At 40.3% G+C, this 22,675-nt stretch overlaps 1 long non-coding RNA gene across 1 annotated transcript in view; it reads left to right on the top strand.

The window, feature by feature from the left end:
• LOC143653020 (uncharacterized) overlaps positions 1-9,926 on the top strand; it is a 33,361-nt gene extending 23,435 nt beyond the window's left edge. The window contains exon 3 of the long non-coding RNA XR_013161024.1: positions 9,841-9,926. This is a non-coding gene — a long non-coding RNA (uncharacterized LOC143653020). The remainder of the gene's footprint in view (positions 1-9,840) is intronic.
• The last annotated feature ends 12,749 nt before the right edge of the window (positions 9,927-22,675 follow it).

Below are 22,675 nucleotides of genomic sequence, written 5' to 3'. Positions count from 1 at the left end.
ATTCAGTCTTCCAACCTCTGCCTTTTAATAGGAGAGTTTAATCCATTTACATTGAAGGTAATTACTGACAAGAAATAATTTACTTCTGCTTCTTAGCCATTTATTTTCTGCATGCCTTATATATGTGTGTTCCTCAATTCCTCCCTTACTGCCTTTTTTGTATGTAGTTGATATTTTTATTGGTATAATATTTTGATCCATTTTCCTTTCCTATCCCTTAGTGATTACCTTGGGAATTATGAGAACATCTTAAACTTCTAGAACCTAGTTTAAATAACATCATCTTATACTGAATAATACACAAAGACTCTATTCCTATACATCTGTCTCTTTTCTTTAAATTGTTATTACATCAGATTACATCTTCGCACATTGTGTGCCATGCTCATTAACATAGCTTTTAGACATTTGCCTTTCAAGTGTTATGGAAAAAGTTTTTTAAATAAACAGTTATACAGCAAAAGTAAAATAATACTGACTTTTATATTTACCTATACCGTTATCTTTATCTGTATTCTTTATTTCTTCTTATGGTTTCAGTATACTCTTAAGAGTCCTTTTATTTCAGCTTGAAAGACTGTTTAACATTTCTTGCAGGGAAGGTATTTATGGTAATGAACGCTCACAGATTTTATTTGAAAATATCTTAATTTCTCCTTCATCTTGAAGTATAATTTTACCAGATTACAGAATACTTGGTGAAAGTTTTTTTTGCTTTCAGAACTAAATATGTCACCCCACTCTACTGGACACCCTGATTTCTGATGAGAAATAGGCTTATCAATCCCTTTTACATGGAAAGCAACTTATCTCTTGCTGCTTCCAATTCTCTTTATCTTTGGCTTTTGTCAGTTTGGCTATAATGTATTTCAGTGTGGCTCTCTTTGAATTTATGCTACTTGGAATTCATTGACCCTCTTGGATATACAGATTCATGTTTTCCTCACATTTGAATAAGTTTTCAGCCATTAGTTCTTCAAATATTTTTTCTGCTCCTTGCTTTCTCTTCTTTCTCTGGAACTTTTATTATTTGTATCTTGTTCCCACAGGTTTCCAAGCTTTACTCATTTTTTTTTTTTGCCTTATTTTTATGCTCTGTTTTTTGGCATGGGCAGGCACCGGGAATTGAACCTAGGTCTCCAGCATGGTGGCGAGGATTCTATCTATTCGTTGTTATTCATTCTTTTCTTTCTTCTCCTCACACTATCTTATTTTCAAATTCATGAATCTTTTCTTTTGTCTGCTCAAATCGGCTGTTGAAACTCTCTAGTGAGCTTTTCATTTAATTATTATACTTTTCATCTCCAGAATTTGTTTGGTTCCTTTTATAATTAGTATCTGTGCATTGATATTTTATATATTTTTCCAAACATTTTGGTCCTAAATTCCTTTAGGTCTTAGTCCATTGGTTTCCTTTACCTCATAGAACATTTTTAAGGCAGTTGATTTACTGTCTTTAATTTATAAGCCCAATGCATGAACTTCCTTGGGGATGGTTCCTATCCAATTATCTTTTTTTTTTTTTTTTTGCTATACATAGCCCATATTTTCCTGCTTCTTTATTTTCTGTTTCTTTGAATGTTTTGATTTGTTGTCATTGTTGTTTTTGTGAACTGGACATTCTGAGTATTATGCTGTATTAGCCATGGAAATCTAATTCTCCCACTCAGCAGAGGTTGCTGATTTTAGGTTGTTGAAGGCTGGAGCCATCCATTTGTGACTTCTCTAGATTGTTATTCTTTCCCAAATGGGGAAAGGAAAAAAAAGGCAGAAAGGTGATGTCTCTTTAAATATCTTCCATGGCCTTTTGCTTTAGCCCATAGGGGTTGAAACAATGGTCACACTCTGTGCCCCCACAACTGATCTTGGAGGCTGCTATTAGCAATTAAAACTCTTAACCTTGATTTTTGGAGAATCAGGTCGATTTTACCCTCCCCTCCTGTCCTGGCACAAACAAGCTCCACCAAGAGCATAGACTAAACAGTCCTCACAGCTGCTTGCTACATGGTTGGGGTATGGAAATGGTCTTCTCTACAAGAAAAGTGAAATTTGCTAATAATATACCCCAATTTTCCCTCTCTACATTCATCTCTTCCATGAGTGCTGCAAGTGTTCCCCTAGGTTCCTAAGTTCCAAAATAGTTGATTTACTATCTCTTGCAATTCAATAGTTACTTAATAGAAGGGACCAATTCCTGGAGCTGCCTATCTACCATTGTTCCACAATTATCTGCATTTGGAGTTAGATTCATAGTTAGGAAAGTTTTCCCCATTTCCATGCGTTTTCTTTTCTAGTATCTATAAAACTTCATTTTCTTATACTTAAATACATGATGCATGTAGACTATACCCTGAAGCATAATATGATGAGTAGATGCAAATTTAATTATGTGGTTATGTAGTTATCCCAATAGGAATTTTTAAACTTTCCATCTTTTCCCTACTTATGTGAGATACTGACTTTATTGTACACAAAATTTCTATGCACATCTGGCTCTATTATTAGGTTTTCTATTATTTTCCATTGCTACATCTGGTTATGCATCAGTATATTGTTTAAATTATAGAAATTTAATAATTAATTTGACTATATGAAGGGCTAGCTATAACATCCCCACAAGCCCCCACTCTTTTTTTTTTGTCAGAAATTATCTGACTATTCTTGCTTGCGATTTCTTCCAAATTTACTCTATAATTAACATATATAACTCCAGAAGACAAACTGATCATATTTTTATTGCTAATCCAGGGAAGATTTTGGCAATATCAACACTTTCTTCCTAGAATAATTGCATACCATTTCATCCGATCATTGCTTACTGTATTTGCTATCTGTTTATTTATGCAGCCTTTGCATTTTGTTCTGCTTTGGACATACTACTTTTTCAATTCACCTTTTGTATTTGAGGAATTGTTGAATCATCTTTATTTCTGCTAAGGAGGTGACACCAAATCTTTATCACTAACTATGCCCTTCCTTCAAGTCCCAAACCCTTAGATCCACATATCTTGCCTTTCTGCGTACATTTTTCTTCAAAACTAATATGAATTTTATTGTGTCTTCTTAAGCCATATGCACCTGGAGAAGGATTATAGTCCTGGGGCTTCCAGGTCCATTTTTTTTCAGGACAGTATTGCTGGAAATGTAGGCCACTCTTCAGAAGACATACTGAAGCATCTTCTGCCTAATTGTCTTCTGACACGCAGCTGGCATAAAGCCATCAGTCATAGGAAATGTTTAGGGTGTTGGATGACTCCTAGGGCATACCAGTTGGTGGAACTCCACTTTCAGCTGCCAATCATGCTTAAGAAAACTAAATCCAGAAAGGCTGAGCTTGCACAAACTGGCTCAAAATGACAGCCGTCAGTCACTCTTTCCCAAATTTTATGTAAACCTTTTAAACTGACAGTAGCACAGAAAAAGAAATACAGCAAATAGAGAGACTCATTTGCTGTGAATCAGAACACCTAAAGCTCTCTGCCTCTCCCTCATTTCCTGCAGCAAAATCAGAACTTTAAATGGAACACTAATAATGGAACAATCTCCAGGTTTATTGATTTTCATCAATAGATTCCTTAATTTACTTGGGCATGTTTTTTATTCTCCAATATAAAGCCAAATCTAATTTCAAGTACTTGATGTTAAGTTATTTGAAGTGTTGAAATGAACACAGAAGTTAGTTGGAAACTAATTCAATCAGTTGTAATTACAAGGGGAAAACAGTACAAATACCCATCAGACAGTATTTATTTATTTAATGCCACAAAGTATAACAGTTAGCTTTTAAAAATATATAAAGTAAAATTGGTTTAACTTAAAGAAATAAATACCAGGACCAGGCATAATCTAAATCAGGAAACAATGTCAAGTTCCCTGGGGTGGAGTATAGTGGGGAGAGTTAAAATCCAGAAATAGAGACCAGAGAATCTTAGATATTTACTATTGATTAATCAAAGATTTTTTTTAAAGATTCCCAGCACCGATGTTAAAAGGGGAAACATATTAATCAACTTCATTTTCCATATGGGAAATATTGAGTGGTAGACTTGCAGTGTCTTCAACAAAATCTTTCCTAAATTATCCCAGCAGGTCTTTACTGCTTCATCTCACGGTAGCCCTTAACACAAGGCAGGGGCAAAGTGCTGCTTCTAAAGCGTAAAGTGTGATTCAGTGGTCCAGCTAAACTCATAGACTCAATAACCATTGTGTAATGCCTTTGTTAGAAGCCAAGGCTTAAGAAGATATTTGCTTGTCTGAGAATGAAAGTGATTAAAATACTCCGAGTTATAAATTCAGAAGGTAATACAGTTGTAGTTAAAGTGATTTATTTTTAGAAGAGCCAATGGAACCCCATACTCCATTGTTTCTAGAAAATAGACATACTGAAAATTTATTTTTTAGGCATGTTAGTAATGCACACCAGTGCACTGATCTTTTTTAGAGATAAAATTGTTGGTGTTGTATGGGTGAGGCCCAAAGCCCACTGCATGGATACCCAAAGAAATTGTGAATAGTGCTAGTTCTCGCACACCAATAAAGCATCTCTGTGATGGCTTCCCCATCAATGTACCTCACCAGATTGTGATAGGATGCCTGCATAGTTGCTAGCTATTAGTGAAAAATGCTGGAAAGACTACTCTTCTTGGAAGTGTGTATTGGGAAAAATATTTATTTTTGGTCACAGTTGCTGTGAAAAGCATCCTGATCTCAAATTTATTGACCTCATTAGTAATTAGGGAAGGTTTTATGAACAAAGCAATGGCACATAAACATTCAGCTAATGCTATATACTACTTCCAAATCATAGTACTTGCTGTGATTTACGAGATGAAATGGGGATGGAAAAATATGGGCTCCTGTGTGTTGGAAATGAAATAAGCAATTGCAATCCTTTCAGTCTCACACTGAGCCTCCTGCTAATGAATAGAAAGAGGTTCAAAAGCACTTTCATTAATGCATTTCATGAACCTTTACTTGCTGGAACCCAGGCTGCAGGGCGCATTCAGATGGGATGGGAAGTACTTTCTCCTTTGCCTTTTGGAGCCCTACAATATCCCACAAGCAAAAGAAGAGCTGAGGGTCAACTTCAGATCTATGTTATGTATGACACCAAAGCTTTGGGTGCCCTTGCTCTCCTGTGTTTTTTCTGCTTTTTGTACTGCACTGTTTGCTTTTTTTCAGAAAAATTAAAAACAAAAATGGGATTGAACATACTTTAGACAGGATAAATTCAAATATTATTTATATATTTTTGCTTTTCTATTATTTCATAGCATTCTTTATTATTGATTGAAACATAATTGGTTATATGTATTTCAGTTCCTACTCTGAACAGGGGGGTATGAGTTTCCTAGCTGCTAAAACAAATACCACACAATAGTTTGACTTAAAAGATGGGAATTTATTGGCTCACAGTTTTGAGGCTTGGAGAATTTCAAAACTGAGACATCAGCAAGGTGATACTTTCTCCCAGGTGACTGTGGCATCTTGGGACTGACTGCTGGTGATCTCTGGTCCTTGGTTTTTCTGTCACATGGCAATGCATATGGTGTTATCTTCCCCTTTCTCTTCCGGGTTCCTTTGACTTCCAGCTTCTGGCTGCTCCCTATGGCTTTTTCTTCTGTGTCCAACTTCCTTTGCATATAAAGATTTCAGCCCTATTGGATTAAGGACCACGCTCATTTGGGCACACCTGGACTGACAACATCTTCAAAGGTTCTACTTATATTTGGGGACTAGGCTTTGGGACCCGAATTTGCCTTTTGTGGGGTCATAATTCAATCTCCTTCAAGGAGAATGAGTGATTTTGGAGTCAGACGGACTTGGGTTCAAATCTCACATTTGTCATCTGTTTATTTGAACAAAATGCCTAATTTCTCGGAACCACACTGTCTTCTCTGTAAAATGGATTTAGTACTCCTTACCACCTGTGCTGATTTGAAGCTATTATGTAAGAAGTATAGTGATACTATAGAAAAGCCATGCCCTTGAATCCTCATTCCAGATTGCTGTGTGGAATCTTTTTGGTTGTTTCCATGGAGATGTGACACACCCAATTGTGGGTGTTAACTTTTGATTAGCTTTGTTCCATGGAGATGTGACTCCATCCATTCAAGATGTGGTTGCTAACTGGAGCCCTTTAAGAGGGAACCATTTTGGAAAAAGCTTTAGAACCACCAGAACTGACAGAGCCCAAACAGCCAGAGACCTTTAGAGATGCATCAAGAAAATGCCCCTGGGAAGCCATTGAAGAAACTTGGAGAGAAAGCTAGCGGATGTTGCCATGTGCCTTTCTAGCTGTGAGAGAAACCCCAAATGTCATCAGCATTCTTGAACCAAGATATCTTTCCCTGGATGCCTTAGATTGAATATTTTTATAGCCTTGCCTTAATTTGGACATTTTCATGGCCTTAGAACTGTAAAGTTGCAACTTAATAAATTTCCCTTTCTAAAAGCCATTCCATTTCTGATATATCACATTCTGACAGCTTACTAACTAATATACCAACCAAAGTTATTGTAGTGTTTAAAGGAAATAAATCATGCAAATCACATTGTCCAGTGCTTGGCACACAGGAGACTCTCAAAGTTTGTGTTCTTACCCTTCTCATGGTTGGGCGTCAGGTCTAGGCACTTGGAGGCAGAGCCACTCTTGGCCAGTTGGAAAGCAGATGAGATCTTTGGAAAGACACAGATTTCTCTCTGTTCAAACTATACAGTGCTTGTTGTTTGTTCCAAGGACTGAAGCAGAGAAAGGTCAACCCCCTAAAACCCTTGAAACTGTGAAACAGAGAGATTCCCAGAGCTGTGGGACCAGCTAGGGGATCATCAAGGAAGTGAGCTTCATTTCCACCAGAGACAAGCATTTCCTGGCTGGAATTAGGAAAATCTGAGAATGGGGAGGACTGGCAACTCTAGCCAGTCCTTAGGAGGAGATGGGGCCTCAGGGGGATTAGATTGCTCAGCCTGTGTCTTTAGAATGTTGTCAGGGATACTATGAGTGGTCAGTCTTGACACTGCTCACACTAATCAGACTCATCAAAGACCAATGTGTTTATAAGAGGCCAAGTTGCTTTGCTTTGTTAAGATATTCCTTCCACCTAGAGCACTTCTCCCAAGTATCAGAAAAACCTATGAGCAATTAAGGATCATCATTATAACCCCAAGAACCACCATTTGCTGAGTGTCTACTGACTGCAAGATGTAGACCTTAGTCTTAGGTTTGGTTTCCCTAAAAGTGGAGCCTAAGACCAGGGCTTACATGAAGTTAGTTTATATTAGGATGCTATCCCAGGGAACAGCCCTGGGGGTGGGGGGTGAGCTATGTAAGAAGGAAGGGAAAGACAACCCATGGATGTGTTATTGGGTTGGTTACTGCTGTGGGTAACTGGGAATCAATAAGACCCTCTGAGGAACTGGATAGAGTGAATGTGCTTTAGAATTTTCTTCCCAAGACACAGAAGTATTAATTTCATGGTTTCTATCTGTTATTGGCTATAGAGGACCCCAGGGGGGAACTAACTGACTCTTTCCAGATTCTAGGTTTGTATATGCACCTGGATAGCTGAGTGAGCTCCACAGGCATCCCGCAGTAAGAAATATAGAAGCTCCAGGACAGAACACAAGAAATTACTCAGTGCAGCTGAGTGGAGGTATTCTAAAGCTATCCCTCTCAGCAATTAGTTGGGCTGAAAGGATGGAAGCCAGGGTACAAAAGATGTCCAGCACTATCTTTAATCCTTGTACCAGTTCCACAAGGTGGATAATTCTATTGGCACTTCACTGGGTGGAGTAACTGAAGCTTACAGAAGAGAAGTGCTGCGTCCATGGACCTATACCTCTAAACGACATAGTGAGAATTTAAAGGTAGGTTGTGTTGACTCTAAATAATGTGCTCCATCTCTGCTTAATGCCATTGGGCTAAAATCCCATCTACATTCTCTCTGCAGCCTTCTGAAACCTCTTCTCCGCCCCAGGAAGATGAGCTCTAAGGATTACATGAAAGTGCCATCTCTCCCTCTAGCTTCTTGTTTGAATCAGACAATGGGGAGCACCAGCAAAAGATTAGCAGGAGGGAGAACATGATCAGGGTAGTTATTTATTTGGCTCCCTCCCTACATGCTTGCTGGGTGGCTCTGTCTACAGATGTAGGATCAAAACTCTTTCCAAATGTCCCATCCACATGACCCTTTCCTTCTTTGTACTTGCATGTACTCTCTTTCCTTGCCCCTTCAAACTTAGGGGAACCATAGCTGATGTTTTCAGTCACTTGTGGCAAAAACTTAGGGAGGATATAGCTGATGTTTTCAGTCACTTGTGGTTTCCCTACACCCTGCTCATATCTTTGTAAATAATCTTGTTATAAAACCTCTTTGAACTGTCATAAATTTGGGTTTTCTGTGTCCTACTGGGACCTGGATTGATGCACTATCCTCCCAGATGTGGCTGTGTAAGTGATGCATTAAAGCCTAGGGTGATCTCTGGTTGGTCTGACTCAGCATTACTAACCCACAGCAGATTGTAATCTCCCTAAGGGCCAAAGATGGCTTGAGGGTTAGATGCAATCTCTCTGTCCGCTGTGCCATGCCAAGGAATGTTAACTCATTGTTGCTCATGAGTTTCTCTTTTCTAAATTCCATGCAGAGGAATTTCTTTCTATGCATACAATGTCTCCTAGATATATTAATAATTTAACAACAATAGCTTAGCTTTCAGCTCAGCATTGCTTTGATGTCTAGACCCAGTTCCTTCTTTAGTTGGGCTGATGTGTATTCTTCAGGGTGCTCTCGGCATGTAGTGAATCTCATCAGCTCTGGGTGGATTTTGCTCATTTTTCTCTTGGGAATCAGAGTATTTCCAAGTACTTGGGAGACAAAGCATTTATAAATGTAGTTTATCAGATAGTAAGCATATTGGGCTGATGTTCCAACCAATTCCTCAAAGCCAGACAGTCTTCACTTCAGCAGCTGGGACTCACCTGGTTGGAGGAGGGACAGAGGTGTGCTTTGCCTCTTCACTGCCAACTCAACTCCTCTTTCATGGCTCTCAACCCCTCTAGGCATCCTGAGAATTCACTGCATTCACTTTGAATAATAAAAAAAGACTGGCTATGGGTTTGAACAAACATGTTTTTATTCAAGGTTTAAAACATTTCTTTTATGGCTCCCCTGCCGTGTCTCTGATTGTTTCCTTTGCCTCAGAGCATGAATGATTGTTTATTAAACATAATAATAATAATAAAGTGGAGCCAGGGTCTCTTAGCTGGCATTAGTTCAGATTCCAATTTAATTTTTCCCCAGCCTCACTTCATTACAACTCTATTTGGTTGTGTATTTCATAACCAGCATGTGTCGCAGTGAATGAAGTCAAGCTTCAGAATAACATGTCAGTAAGATGATTGTTCATGGAACACACAGTACCTCTATTCTATAATTAAACAAACAAACCAAAAAAACAGCTCAAAAAATAGTGATAAGAAACTTGCTTCAAGGCACAGAAACCAAGAGCTCAGAAGTAGAAAAGTCTGCCTTCCTGAACTGAGGAACCTGTCCCTCTGAACATCAGGAGGACAAATGGTGATATTTCCTGACCTAGAGGGTTGAGCAGAGATCATTCAGAGCATGAAAGGCCTAGGAAGAGCATGAGTCCTCGGACCTTAAACTTCCAGAAAGACTTCGGCTGCATGACCTCAGTTCCTTCAACCTTAAAGCGGGAATGATAATACTTACACCCTGAAACAGTTGGTCAGATTACAAAAGACGATACCCTGCAAGTGGTTAGTGGAGGGCCTAGTACACAGTCAGGGCTGAATGCATGACAGCTCTCTTTATTATTATGCAGGTACATTCCAAGTAAGCTGAACATTGATCAAGAGGTACTGATTATCTCAAAGGATCTTGGGCCAGGACTGAGGGAAGAGATAAAGGTGAGGCTCTTCTGAATATGAATCTGGGGGAACACACAAGCCAAGACGGCCTGGCCCAGAAGTGGAAGAAGATTCCATGGAAATGAGTCTTTGGTTATAACAAGAAAAGCAGATATTTTATATTTTGGGGGTTGGAGGTAACTCCCCAAGTACATGCTCAGGTTATGTCAAAAAGGTGGTTTTCCCCTAGAATGAGCAGAGACTTAGCAGCAAGGGATTGAGAAAACCTTCTCAACCAAAAGGGGAAAGAGTGAAATGAGACAAAGTGTCAATGGCTGACAGAATCCAAACAGAGGCGAGAGGTTATCCTGGAGGTTATTCCATCTGCATTAAGTAGATATCACCTTGTTATTCAAGATGTAATGGAGAGGCTGGAGGGAACTGCCTGAAAATGTGGAGCTGTGTTCCAGTAGCCATGTTTCTTGAGGATGATTGAATAATCATATAGCTTTTACAATGTGACTGTGTGATTGTGAAAACCTTGTGTCTGATACTCCTTTTATCTACCTTGTCAACAGATGAGTAGAACATATGGAATAAAAATAAATAATAGGGGGAACAAATGCTAAAATGAATTTAGTTTGAAATGCTAGTGATCAATGAAAGCACAGGGGTAAGGGGTATGGAAGGTATAATTTTTTTTTCTTTTCTGTTTTTGTTTTATTTCTTTTTCTATTGTCTTTTTATTTCTTTTTCTGAATTGATGCAAATGTTCTAAGAAATGATGAATGTGCAACTAAGTGATGATATTGTGAATTACTGATTATATATGTTGATGCTTTATTTGGTTTGTTAAATTTTTTTTAATTAATAAATAAATTAAAAAAAAATAAAAAGGTGGCTTTCAGTCTGCTATGCTTAAGATGAGGAGAAGATTGAGGGAGAAAAGGGAACGTGGTCTCCGAGAATGGGTTGCTGGTATGGGTAGGTACAGCAGACTTGTGGGTACAATTTGAAGCAAAGTGAGAAATGTACAATGGGGTTTTTGAAGCTGTTATTTGTGAAGCTGTTATTTGTAGGGTCTATAATGTAAACCTCCTGTTCTTTCTTCTCTGTGACAGCCTCAGGCACATCCATAGAATTTACACATTCTTTTGTGTGAATGTATTCTTTAGAGTAACTCAAAAGGTCCAAGGTCTACCAGTAGGTTGTTATGGGTGAAAACAGATAGTTTTATGAGACATAGGAGGCAGAGAAAGAGAAAGCAGCTGGTCTTCAGGTATTAATAAGAAACTCACTTTAGATGCTCTTAGAGTCTGCCTAGCTTTAGCCAAGTAGAAGAGCTCCTACTTTGGGATCTGTTGGACTCCTGATGACCTTGCCATAGTTTGGAAATTGTCAAGTCTAGTCTTCAGTAAAGCAAGACCCCCTCCTCACCCTCCATCAACTTCCTGCAAATGAACTGCAATGAGGTCCTCTATAGAGTTTACATTCTGAAGAATTTTAATTGAGGCTCATGCTCTGGTTAGACTACAGCTGAGAAATTTATTCAAGGAAGAGCTGAAGTGAAGAAGAGGATTATACAATTATTAATATCATATTATGGATATTTGTAGGTCCTATTTATCCACACTGAAGTCAGCTAACTCTGCCCAGCCAAACTCAGAGCCCAGGACACCCACCTGGGGCAGAGCCTGTGACTAGGACAGGATGCAGAGAGCCTGTAGGAGCAGGGAAGATATTCAAAATGTCAGATTTGCTCCTGTTTTCTGACTGCATGTGTGTCTTTTGATAAACCACGACGTTCATAAATAACACCAAGTTTTCCTTGTGTTTTGAGATAGGATCTGTATGAATTCCAGGTAGTTGTGTGACATAAAACCATGGCCCTTGCTCCATGACATTTATCTGAGGGTGGCTGATATTCCTGCCAGGTCTCAGGATTTCCCTCTATTTCAGAACCAAGCCCAAAAGCATGGAGTCAGGGCAGCCTTGTTATAGGAACTTCTCTACTTCTTATCTGACTATCACATGGCTCCATTGCTCAACTGGGCTCTCAACAGCCCAGGCAAAGAGGCTTGGACCTGGGCATTTAACAGCATATGAGAACGTTTTGATCCCTCACTCCTTGGAGCCCCTTCTCCCCTTCGTATCTGGAATATGGCCCTTTCTGGTTTCCTGCTTCCTCAGACACTTTGCTGGAGCATCCTCATCTTCTAGATCCCTAAACATTGGATGGTTCAGGTTGTAGCTCCATCCTCTTCTTTTACCCAAATATATGTGCACCCTAGATGGCCTTAGCTAGTCCTAGGACTTTAAATATTGCCTATAGGCTGATGACTTACATGTTTGCTCCTGTGTAGAATTTCAGACATGTATTGAACTGCCTACTTCATATTTCTATATAGATGCCTCAAAATCATTTCAAACTACACATTTCTCAACTTTTCCACTTGAATTTTCACCCCTCCAAAATTATGCTCCCCAAGTAACCCCTAACTTAGTAAATGTTGCCTCAATTCATCCTCCTGTTCAGACTCACACATTGAAGGAATCCCCAAGTTTTCTCTTTTCTCCCACTTTCCAGAGTCTGACCACTGCTTAGTTGCTATCATTCTGCCCCAAGCCACCATGGCCTGTCACCTGGTCACTGGCCAGACTCATAACTGGTCCTCTCGCCTTCACTTTTGCCTTGTTAGAGTGACTCTTCTAGAACAGTACAGAGGGATCTTTCTAGCATGTGATCTGAACATGACACTCCTATCCCATAACTCTTGGAATAACATTCAAAATCTACACTGAGTCTTCCAGGCCCCTCAATTTATCTGGTGCTTTCTTTGACCTCATCTTTTCTCAGGCAATGATGGCTTCCTCATTGTTCCTTGAATGTGCCAAAGATTCTTCTGCTGTGTGCTTGCTCTGCTCTCTGATGGGAATGGTCTAAACAGATATCCTCATAGCTCAGCCCCTCACTTTGCTCAAGCTTCTGCTCAAATATCTCCTCATCAGAAAGTGTCACTAACTGCTTTGAAGCAGCGAGCCCCATTTCTCTCTATCCTCTTAGCTTTCTGTTTTCATTGCAATCATTCCTATCCATGTGATTTTATACATTGATTGATTTGTTTACACTCTCTTCACAAGAAATAAGATTTGTCTGCTTTGTTCACATCTATATCCTCAATACCTAGAATAGTGTCAGACATGTAGTAGGTACTCCATAAATATCTGTTAAATGAATGAGTGAATTAGAGAATGAGAAAGGCACATGGGCTCTCAGTGTGAAGAACAACCATTTATACACAATGAAAAAAATAACTAAAAAAATAACTAATCTGTTGGGTAAACAGCCTCTGTTGACACTTGGCAATTTCCTTGCATTTGAAATGGACAGAGTATGGCAGTGCTGGAGTGTTGTGGATAAGCTGACATGGGTAACATCCCTTGTTCCGTTCACTTAGCTTATTCTAGGTCTTTGGAATAGAAATGCTCCAGAAACACTTGTCTTTGACTCTAGGTAGCTATTTGGTCTTGGGAAAGTTACTTAACCCTTTTGGGTCTTGGTTGTGCAAAGTTAGGATCTAAATAGGGCCTCATCTGCACAGTTATTGTCCAGATCAAATGCAGTGTACATAACCCACCTAATACTGTACCTACCATGTTGAAAACACCCAAGAGGTGCTTCTTTTATGATGATGATGATGACGATGATGAAGCTGGGTGATGATATTGTCACCAGGACAGTAGTACAGCCTGGAGAAAAAGGCAGGAGCCTAGGAGAAGGAGCCTGGTGGTTCAATGCTTTCCACTAACTGGGCTGAATGTAAGCACTCAATCACTTATACTCGATGAGTGATAAGTCAATGACCTTTTCTTCCCAGAAGATTTCCCTAAGGAGGCTCAGGGTCTCTGGGGCCAGCATGGTGAGGGTGTGCTTTGTACTTCTCCCAGCTCTTGGCTGCAGATGCACTGCAGGTGCTAGCAAACAGTTTTGAATGGAGGGAAGTGTGTCAGACTTGCTTTCAGCTCTTTCTTCTTCTGCAAAGGTCTGTTGAGTTTACCCTCCAGGTCAGTCATAAACTTAAAGGCTCTCAGGTTCCCACTTCTCAGCAGTCTTAGTGATTCTATAATTGCTTTTTCTTCTAGTCCCTTCCTCTTACTCACTGTCATCATCACTCTCATTCTCAGTGTATGGTCAGTCATATTGTCTCTCTGCCTTTCTTTTTCTTCTTTTTTCCTTTCCTCCCACTCCTTTCTTTTCTTTTCTTCTCCCCTCTTCTTTCCTCCTGTTGTCTTCCCATTGTCACATCAGGCTATAGATAACTCTTTTACCTCCTCTGCAAAAGGACAGCCAGGGAAGGGCCAGGGCTGGGTTGCCCAAGTGATTGGTCACTTTCAGGGAACTGCCCTGAGAAGCAGAAAACCCCATGTCTTCTAAGGGAGCAAGTTGAGTGTCTCTCCCTCTTCTTTACCATTACTATGAGAAGGCTGCCTCCAGTTCTCATGATAATGGGTGATTCCAGAGTGGTCCAGGTCCCTAACTCTGAATCTTGTTGGCTCCTTCTTTGAATTTGCCTGATAAACCACCAAAGGCTTCCTAGAAATACCCCTTATTGCTTAAGCCAATGTGAGTTCACCTCCCTCACTTACCCCTCATGTACCTATCAATGGAATGGGAAAGCCAGAGAAGGCAGTGAGACCTAGGCTGGGATGCAGCGTTGAGCGCTTGTCACCTGCTTGCTTGTAACCACCAGCAATCAACCTACCTGTTCTGGGGCTACTGGTGATTTACTTGACTCCTGAGCTCATTTTCAATCTGTCAGTTGAAAAAAATTGAATTAAAAAACCTCTTGGTGAATCATTTCAGAACCAACACCCTATTCATAAGCCCATGACAAAATAAAGGGATTAGAAACTCTATTCAGAGAGAGCATTCTCCCCATTTCCTCCTCAGATTCGAGGTGCCTGAGCTATCACTGTCTTATCTATTTGCAGTTGCATTGTCTCTGTCCTGACTGAGACACCCCATCCCAGCACAGGGAAGATCCTACAACTACTTCCTTGAGATCTCATCCTCCTGTCTCAAGGCAGTCTTGACATGTCATTGCAGGAGGACAGCATAAAGCAGAAGGGCCAGAATCCCTGAAGAATGAGGTTTCCAGGCATTATGGAAACAACAAGCTAGTTTGGCCCCTCTCAGGGTCTAAATGCAGTTCCCATCACATGACATTTTCATCAATCCAGAAAGCCAGCAGGACCCGAAAGAATTCTGAGTCTGGGGCTATAATTACACAATAGGAAGCTATCTGACAGTTATCTGTCCCTCCATACTTTCACTGAGGGCAGTGACAGCACTGTTCCAAGGACAAGTGTATCAGTTATAGCTTAGTATCTGGAGCCAGAAGGTGCTGGGTTTCAGTGCCATCACCAGTGCATGCTCACTGTCACCTTGAGCAAGATACTGAACCTCAGTTTCCTCATCTATAAAATGGGGATAATGACACCTACTGTCCAGAGTGGCTGTGAGAATTTAAAAAAAAATTAGCTCTTCTACAGAACAGTGCCTGCGACCTGGTGAAAATGTTAAATAAATGCATAGCAATATTTCACTTACAGATTCTATTCTAAAACATGTATAACCAGGTTGACAAATCAGAGAGGCTGAATTCTGGCTTTGACTTAGATTATAGTTTCAGATTTTATAAATACTTAGATCATAGTATTTCACAGAAATGGCAAGTTTTTTCTTGTTATTAAACTGACCCTCACACAAAGACAAACAAACGAGCGCAACACATCTTTGAGCTCTTTTCATATAGCTCTCCTATGCAACTTAAATATAGGCCATTCAATTGTTCTGAAGGTTGTTTAAGGAACCTTGGAAGTCTTAGACCCACTTTCCAGAAGCAGGCATTTGGATGAACGTTTTTCTTTGGAGAAAAATATTCTCCAAATTTTTCATAAATGTGTTAAATAATTGCTCTTGAAAATTGCTCAGAATATCCAAAGGAAATTATTCAAAGCACTCATTCTCTGGTATCGGAGGAAAATCTCTTGCCTTGTTGGAACAAACAAAATAAGCTTGCCAATGATTTCTATAGAACCTTTCTATTATTTCTCTCCACCATAAAATCTTATAAGTTGCTGCATGTGTGCAGCAACTTAAAAAAATAAAGAAAGAAGATTTGAATGGATAGCTATCTTACTGAATGAGAAATAATTTTTCTACTCTCCAATTATTCTGTTCTGCTGGTCCCTTCCAGTGTTGGGAAACAGGGAGATAAAACACTCTTATTTCAACCCATACTAGTAATTTAGATAATGACAATTATAAGATAGAAAAAGATTTCATAAAGTAACCCTTTCCTAACTTCTATAGAGGAGCTGAAGCGGAATGAAAGGGGAAGGGATGGACCTGGGGATGCAGGAGTGGAGTTAAACATCTTGATAAATTCTCACTCCAAGCTTTACAACATCCTTTATTTAATTGAATTATAAGAATCCTGTGAAAAATCTGCAAAATGGACACATGCTCATTATGCTTGTATTACAAGAAATACATGAACATAAATATATGCACACATGTCCACAGGTATCTGAAGGGCTTTAAATATATGCCATTAGCAGCCAGAGGGTAATGTCTTAATAGCAAAAAAATTTCTGGCCTGGGAATAGGAATGGGGCTCTATTTATGTAGACTTGCCCCAGTCCCTCCCTGCTAGATTTTCACATCTGTGAAAGGAGATATTTGGTAGGCTCATATCACAAGTCTTTCTCCTTTGCTACTGCTACGATATGAAGGGTATTTTGAGGAATTCAGGCAAGGCTAAAGCTGTGATGGCCCCAGGCTGGCCTCCTGGCAGCATGGGTACTATCTCTGGTGCTGAAACAAATCATTAGCAATGTCCAAACTCAGAGATGGAGCATACTTCACTCCCAGGTATCTCATGGCTAGTGCTGGTGGGAGGTCATCTCCTGTTTCCTTCAGAGATTTATTTTGGCAGATAGAAAAAAAGGCCTGAGTTTGAATGACAATTTGGAGGGAAGGCTAAGAACCATGTTCCAGGGTCCCCATGTGGGTGAGCCACTTCCAAGAGCACAGCTCACCTTGGAGGCTTTGGGGAATGATACTCTAAATAGCCCCAGCTTTGCTAGCATGGAGGGAAACAGTTAGTCTTCCCACAGGGCTGGGTGGGTGTACATTGTGGGGCAATACCTGCAAGCAGTGGTATTAAATGGGTGGGTGGTGGGGAGAAAGGGGGCTTGCAGACTCCTGAGCCCTGTCCTCAGACTCCTGTGGGCCACACTGTCAACACAGGGCCTTCCCAAGAATGGGAATCTCCCACCAGGGCAGAGAGTGTTTCTGGAGTATAGAGGTGTAAGCCTGGGGTCTTCGGGCTTCCTCTGATGTAAGGTTAGCTCTGGTTCCCTGGAGCACACACTGCTACCTGGGGATGACCTAATTTATCCTCTTGAACATGGATGATGGATTGGGAAGGCAGCTAACTGGCAGGGCTCTGCAAGCTTCATCCAATCTTCTGGGAAAAGACTTCATGATTTCATGAGATAAAGAAGAGACGAGGGAGCCTGAAAGACATGAGGCCAGAAAAAGAGAGAGTGAAAGGGAGATGGGCAACATGGGGGGGGTGAGAAAGGGAAAGAGAGGGATGAAGGTAGGAAAGAAAGAGGGAGGAAGAGGGAGAAGAAGAAAGAGGCAGAGTTAAAGAGAGTAAGAGATGAGAGGGAGCAGAGAAATAGAAGAAAGTAGAGTGGCATGGGAACTCAGTAGCATCCTGAAAGCTCACCTTGGAAGGACATCTCAGCTTTCAGCAAAGATCATTCCTGTGCCAATCCGGGGTCAGTACTTGCCCATCAGCATAGAATACCAGTTGAATGGCTTGGGTCTGCCCTTTCTCTAAATTTTTCTGAGGCTGGTTTCTATTCCAGGACAAGCTGGAAGGCATTTGGTGACTCACAGGCTGGGGACCCAAACAGGCTCTAAAATGGCCCCAGTAAGAGGCATTGTACACACCATACTGAGATCTGAGAGTACAGTAGGATTTGGGCTTGCCAGAACAGGGAATAAGTGAAGGATGCTCTTCCAGTTGGAAGGATGGTCACTGGTAAGGCATGGAGAAATATCTAAAATCCAAAGAAGATGACTGTGATATGTAAAGTTTTCTAGGAAAAGCAGAGCTATAGGGGTCTCAGTAAGTGGCTAGAAAATGAGGGACATTGTGCAGCCTTGAGGGAGAGGGCTCAGCTGAAGATTGACCCCCCTACTCAAATAGGGCCACTCGCTCTCATTCCCTAACTCCTTAACCAGCTTGATTTTTCTCCTAAGCAGTTATGTCTCCCAGGCAGTATGGGAAAAGGCTGCAGTTTGAACCCAGGGCTGTCTGAGGCCAAAGCTCTTTGTTGAACCTGGAAGTGGCACTATGGCTGTAAAGTCCAGGGATAAGGAGATGAGAGGAATAGAGAATGAGGCAATGGGTCATCTTGGAATTGTGCACATATAGAAAGAGCACTCTCAGAATCACGGTCAAAAGGAAAAGAGGAGAAAATGCAGTGGAAACCAGAAATCCAAGGTTCCAGGGCATGCAGGTCCCGAAATGTCACAGGGAAGCAGAGGAGTACACCCTCATTATTTCATAGAAATTCATCTATTGTTGAATTCATTTCATCACCTTTTTAATTTCAGACCACTGCCCCCAACTCCACTGTATCTCAACGCTCAGTTCAGCTACTTAACGGGGTGACACCCCGAAGCCTGCATTTTACCTGCTGCCTCTTCAGCAGGTTGCAGCCGGCACATCCGATAGGAAAGAAAATTACCTTTACAGAGAACCAAGCCTGTTTCCATGGAAACATGTACTCTTGGGAGGGGACTAAGAGGGGCCAGTGGGTGCTGGAGAGAACCTTGTAAATATTCCTGGGCTTATTCTGTTTGCTTTCTGATTCACAATATAAATTAAACACCTCATCATTCACTAATGGTTCTAACCAGGAGTCATTATGAACAGCTCCAGTAGCCTAGGACTCAATCGAAACAGATGGTGATCTAAGCAACCTTCTCCAGGAAGAGTCTGAGAGAAGCAGAGTTACCTATCTTTCCAGTTGAGTAAGTAACACAGCAAGCTGTGTAACCATTTATAAGTATCACTGTAGAGCACCCAGGAATTGTCTTGGATGAGGTTGTCTTGTCAGCAGATATGTGGCTCATCCTTGAGGCACTTAACTATGACCAAGGAGGCACTGGTCAGTCATAACCTCAGGATTCCTACCTCGCTTTTTACAAGCTGTTTCTAGAGATGGAAGGATTTTACACTTAAGCAGGGACCTCACTTGCTGTCAATTCTAGGCTTTCACTAGGTGAGTCCTCTTGCATCCACCCCTACAATGATGCAATGGAAATCTCAATATAAAAGAGAAATTCAGGCTAGTTACTTAGGGGGAAATCCAGGAAGACCCTGTAAAGTATAACCCAGGGGACATTGGTCCTTTTTTTTCCAACTTTAGGTCATTTCTCCTTCATCAAATGATTGTTCCTTCTGGTTGGAAAATAGTTCCATGGAACCCCTGGCATTTCCTGTCCAACTACACACCCTCCTTGGAGACTCATACCTAGGAAAGGACAGCCCCACAGATCATGTAATTTCCTTATACCTGCCAGAAACTCTTTGATCAACTGTGAACCCCGGACTGGGGATGGGCTAAACAGAATCTCTATTGCAGTGTATTACTTAAGTTTATTTTTGTTTATAATAGAATTAAAAGAAGCTTAATTAATCATTGCCACTTATTCCCAAACAAAGAAACTGTTGTACAACTAAGCTTTGAGGAAGATGGGGACTCAGGCAGCTCTCGAGAACTTAGGAGCCAAAGCTTATAGAGGTACCCAGTAGAACAGTGTCATTCTACGTGTTTTTACTATGCATGACCTACAGTAAGATCTACATTTTACATTGGCCTATAATAAACACACAGACCTGAAATAAAAGTTTTATGAACAGTATACACCCTTACTGTGTGCAATACACTCTGATACTTTCTTGTATAGTATATTTTACTCTAGGTTCTTTTTTTTTTTTTTTTTTTTTTTTGCAAAACTGCTGGTTATCACCTGCTAAATTGATTTTACAATATACTAATGGGTTGGGTCCCACATTTTGAAAAACACTCTAGTCTAGAAAACTTCATCTGACATCATTCAGTGTCCAAATCTCAGTCTTTAATCTCAGTTTACATCCCAATGTTCTCAAGAAAGAAGACATGACTACAGTCTGCAGTCTTGATTCTGAGGTCTCTCCTTCTTCCAATCAACAATGACTGGAAACCAAACATGGTTGCTCACATCTACGTCTGTAGATCACAGGGCGTGTTCATAAACTGGGAGCAGGACAGACACTTCAAATGCTGTCTACTATTCACAGGCACTAGAAATTGAGATAAAGCCTGAGTTGATCAAATGGTAATGGTACACTACTGTACTAAGCTGCTAACTCAGGTACAGCTGTGGCCAGAGCTGAAACTATGACAATCCAGATGGACAAGCAAGATGACTTCGTGGGTGAGCAGGGACGGGAAACCTTGCAGAAGAAGCCATATGTGCAGAAATACACAACAAAGAAGAGGAGAATAGAGGTCTACTCTGTGACTCTTCAGGCTTTGCTAGGGGCTGGGCTGCACTTACTGGAGTTGAAATCTGAGATTTCCCTTTTGGGGTAAGAAGTCACTCGAGATGTTTGATGCTTATTATTTCTCTCTTTCTTTTTTTTTTTTTTTTTACATGGGTAGGCATCGGGGAATTGAACCCGGGTCCTCTGGCATGGCAGGCAAGCATTCTTGCCTGCTGAGCCACCGTAGCCCGCTCACTTATTATTTCTTAATGCTTGGATATATGATTTGTAGGATTCTGAATTATTTCATTGACAGGCATAGGGAGGTCTTATAAATGTATATGTAAATATCAGGTGGAGAATTTCTCCAATTTTAACATTTTTTTCCCCACTAAAGTGGGAGTTAAAGGCCCTGTGACTATTAGACAAGAGTATGGGAGTGCATAGTTCTATTGCTACCTTCATTCATTGAAGCTCAGAACCCTTCCTCCCACAGCCACACCTGTGCCCAGGAGCAGTGGACAAGTGTGTCCAGAAGACAGTCTGGTTGCCATTGCCTCGGGATCTTCTGGAAAAGTGAAAAACATTTCCCAAATGCTTTGAGGAGTAGTGGTCAGGGCAGGAAAAGAAGAGAGTGTTGGCATAGTTCAAGATTGAAGTCAGAGTGGAATACCATGTCCCAGACAGCTAACATGAGGAAGAACAAAAGAATATTGACTCTAAGACAAAGCTTTAGGTATTGCTGGTCTAGTTAGGAAATGAATATCAGTTTGTTAATCAAAGGGCAGTAAAAAAATAAATGGCCAAGAGTCATTTATTTTTACTTTCAATAGGTAGTAACAGGACAGATCCCAGAGTTTGTCATGGGCTACCATACCATCATCTCAGAATTTTCCTTCTAGCTGCTCCAGAACATTGGAGGCTAGAAGGAACAAATTTTTTTTTTATCATCACAATTCACCGTTTTTTTCTTTTGTGAAAAATAACATATATGCAAAAAAAGCAATAAATTTCAAAGCACAGTGCAACAATTAGTTGTAGAACAGATTTCAGAGTTTGATATGGATTACAATTCCACAATTTTGGGTTTTTACTTTTTGCTGCTCTAAGACACTGGCGACTAAAAAGAACATCAATTTAATGATTCAGCAATCATATTTGCTTGTTAAACCCTACCTTCTCTGTATAACTCCACTATCATCTTTGATCTTTCTATCACACTCTTTTTTTTTTTTCCTATCCCACTCTTTAGGGTATTTGGGCTATGGCCATTCTAACTTTTTCTTGTTGGAAGAGGCTGTCAGTAATATGGGGTGGGGAGGTGGAACTAGCTGATGTTCTAGAGAGGCTGGCCCTTATAGATTTCAGAACTTACCTGGTTCAGGGACCCATTTGGAAGTTGTAAAGTTCTGGAAAGTTACCCTAGTGCATGGAACCTTTGTAGAATCTTATATATTGCCCTAGGTCTTCTTTAAGATTGGCTGGAATGGTTTTGGTTGGGGTTTAGCAAGTTATGATAGGTAGCAATGTCTAACTGAAGCTTGCATAAGAGTGACCTCCAGAGTAGTCTCTCAACTCTATTTGAATTCTCTCTGCCACTGATACTTTATTATTTACACTGCTTTCCCCCCTTTTGGTCAGGATGAAATTGTTGATCTGACAGTGTCAGGGCCAGACTTATCCCTGGGAGTCATCTCCCACACAGCTGTTCTAGGAGATTTTTGTACATTCTTTGAAATTTTCTGTGTAGACAACCATGTCATCTGTGAACAAGGAGAGTTTTGTTTCTTCCTTTCCAATCTCTATACCTTTTATTGCCTTATTGTACCAGCTAGGACTTACAGCACTATATTTAATAGGATTGGTAATGTAAGACAACCTTGCCTTATCCCTGAACTTGGAGGAAAGTGTCAGTTTCTGATTGTCTCATAAATGATATTACATATGATGTATGATTTTTTTTTGTATGCTGTATGGCGGGGTCACATTTCGTTCTTTTTCCATGTGAGTATCTGTTATTGCAGCACCATTTGTTGAATTTTTTATTGGTTTGTTTCTGTTGGTTTCTTTTGTTTGTGAAACAGTTTGATGTATGATTTTGTAGATATTCTTTATTAAGTTGAGGAAATTCTTCTCAATTCCTTGTTCTCTGAGGTATTATTCTTAATATTTTCATCATGAATGTGAGTTGAAT

Source organism: Tamandua tetradactyla, chromosome 13 (assembly GCF_023851605.1).
Source record: "Tamandua tetradactyla isolate mTamTet1 chromosome 13, mTamTet1.pri, whole genome shotgun sequence".
NCBI classification, from domain to species: domain Eukaryota; kingdom Metazoa; phylum Chordata; class Mammalia; order Pilosa; family Myrmecophagidae; genus Tamandua; species Tamandua tetradactyla.
The sequence above is the reverse complement of the archived record's forward strand: the minus strand, read 5'-3'. Positions and strand labels throughout refer to the sequence as shown.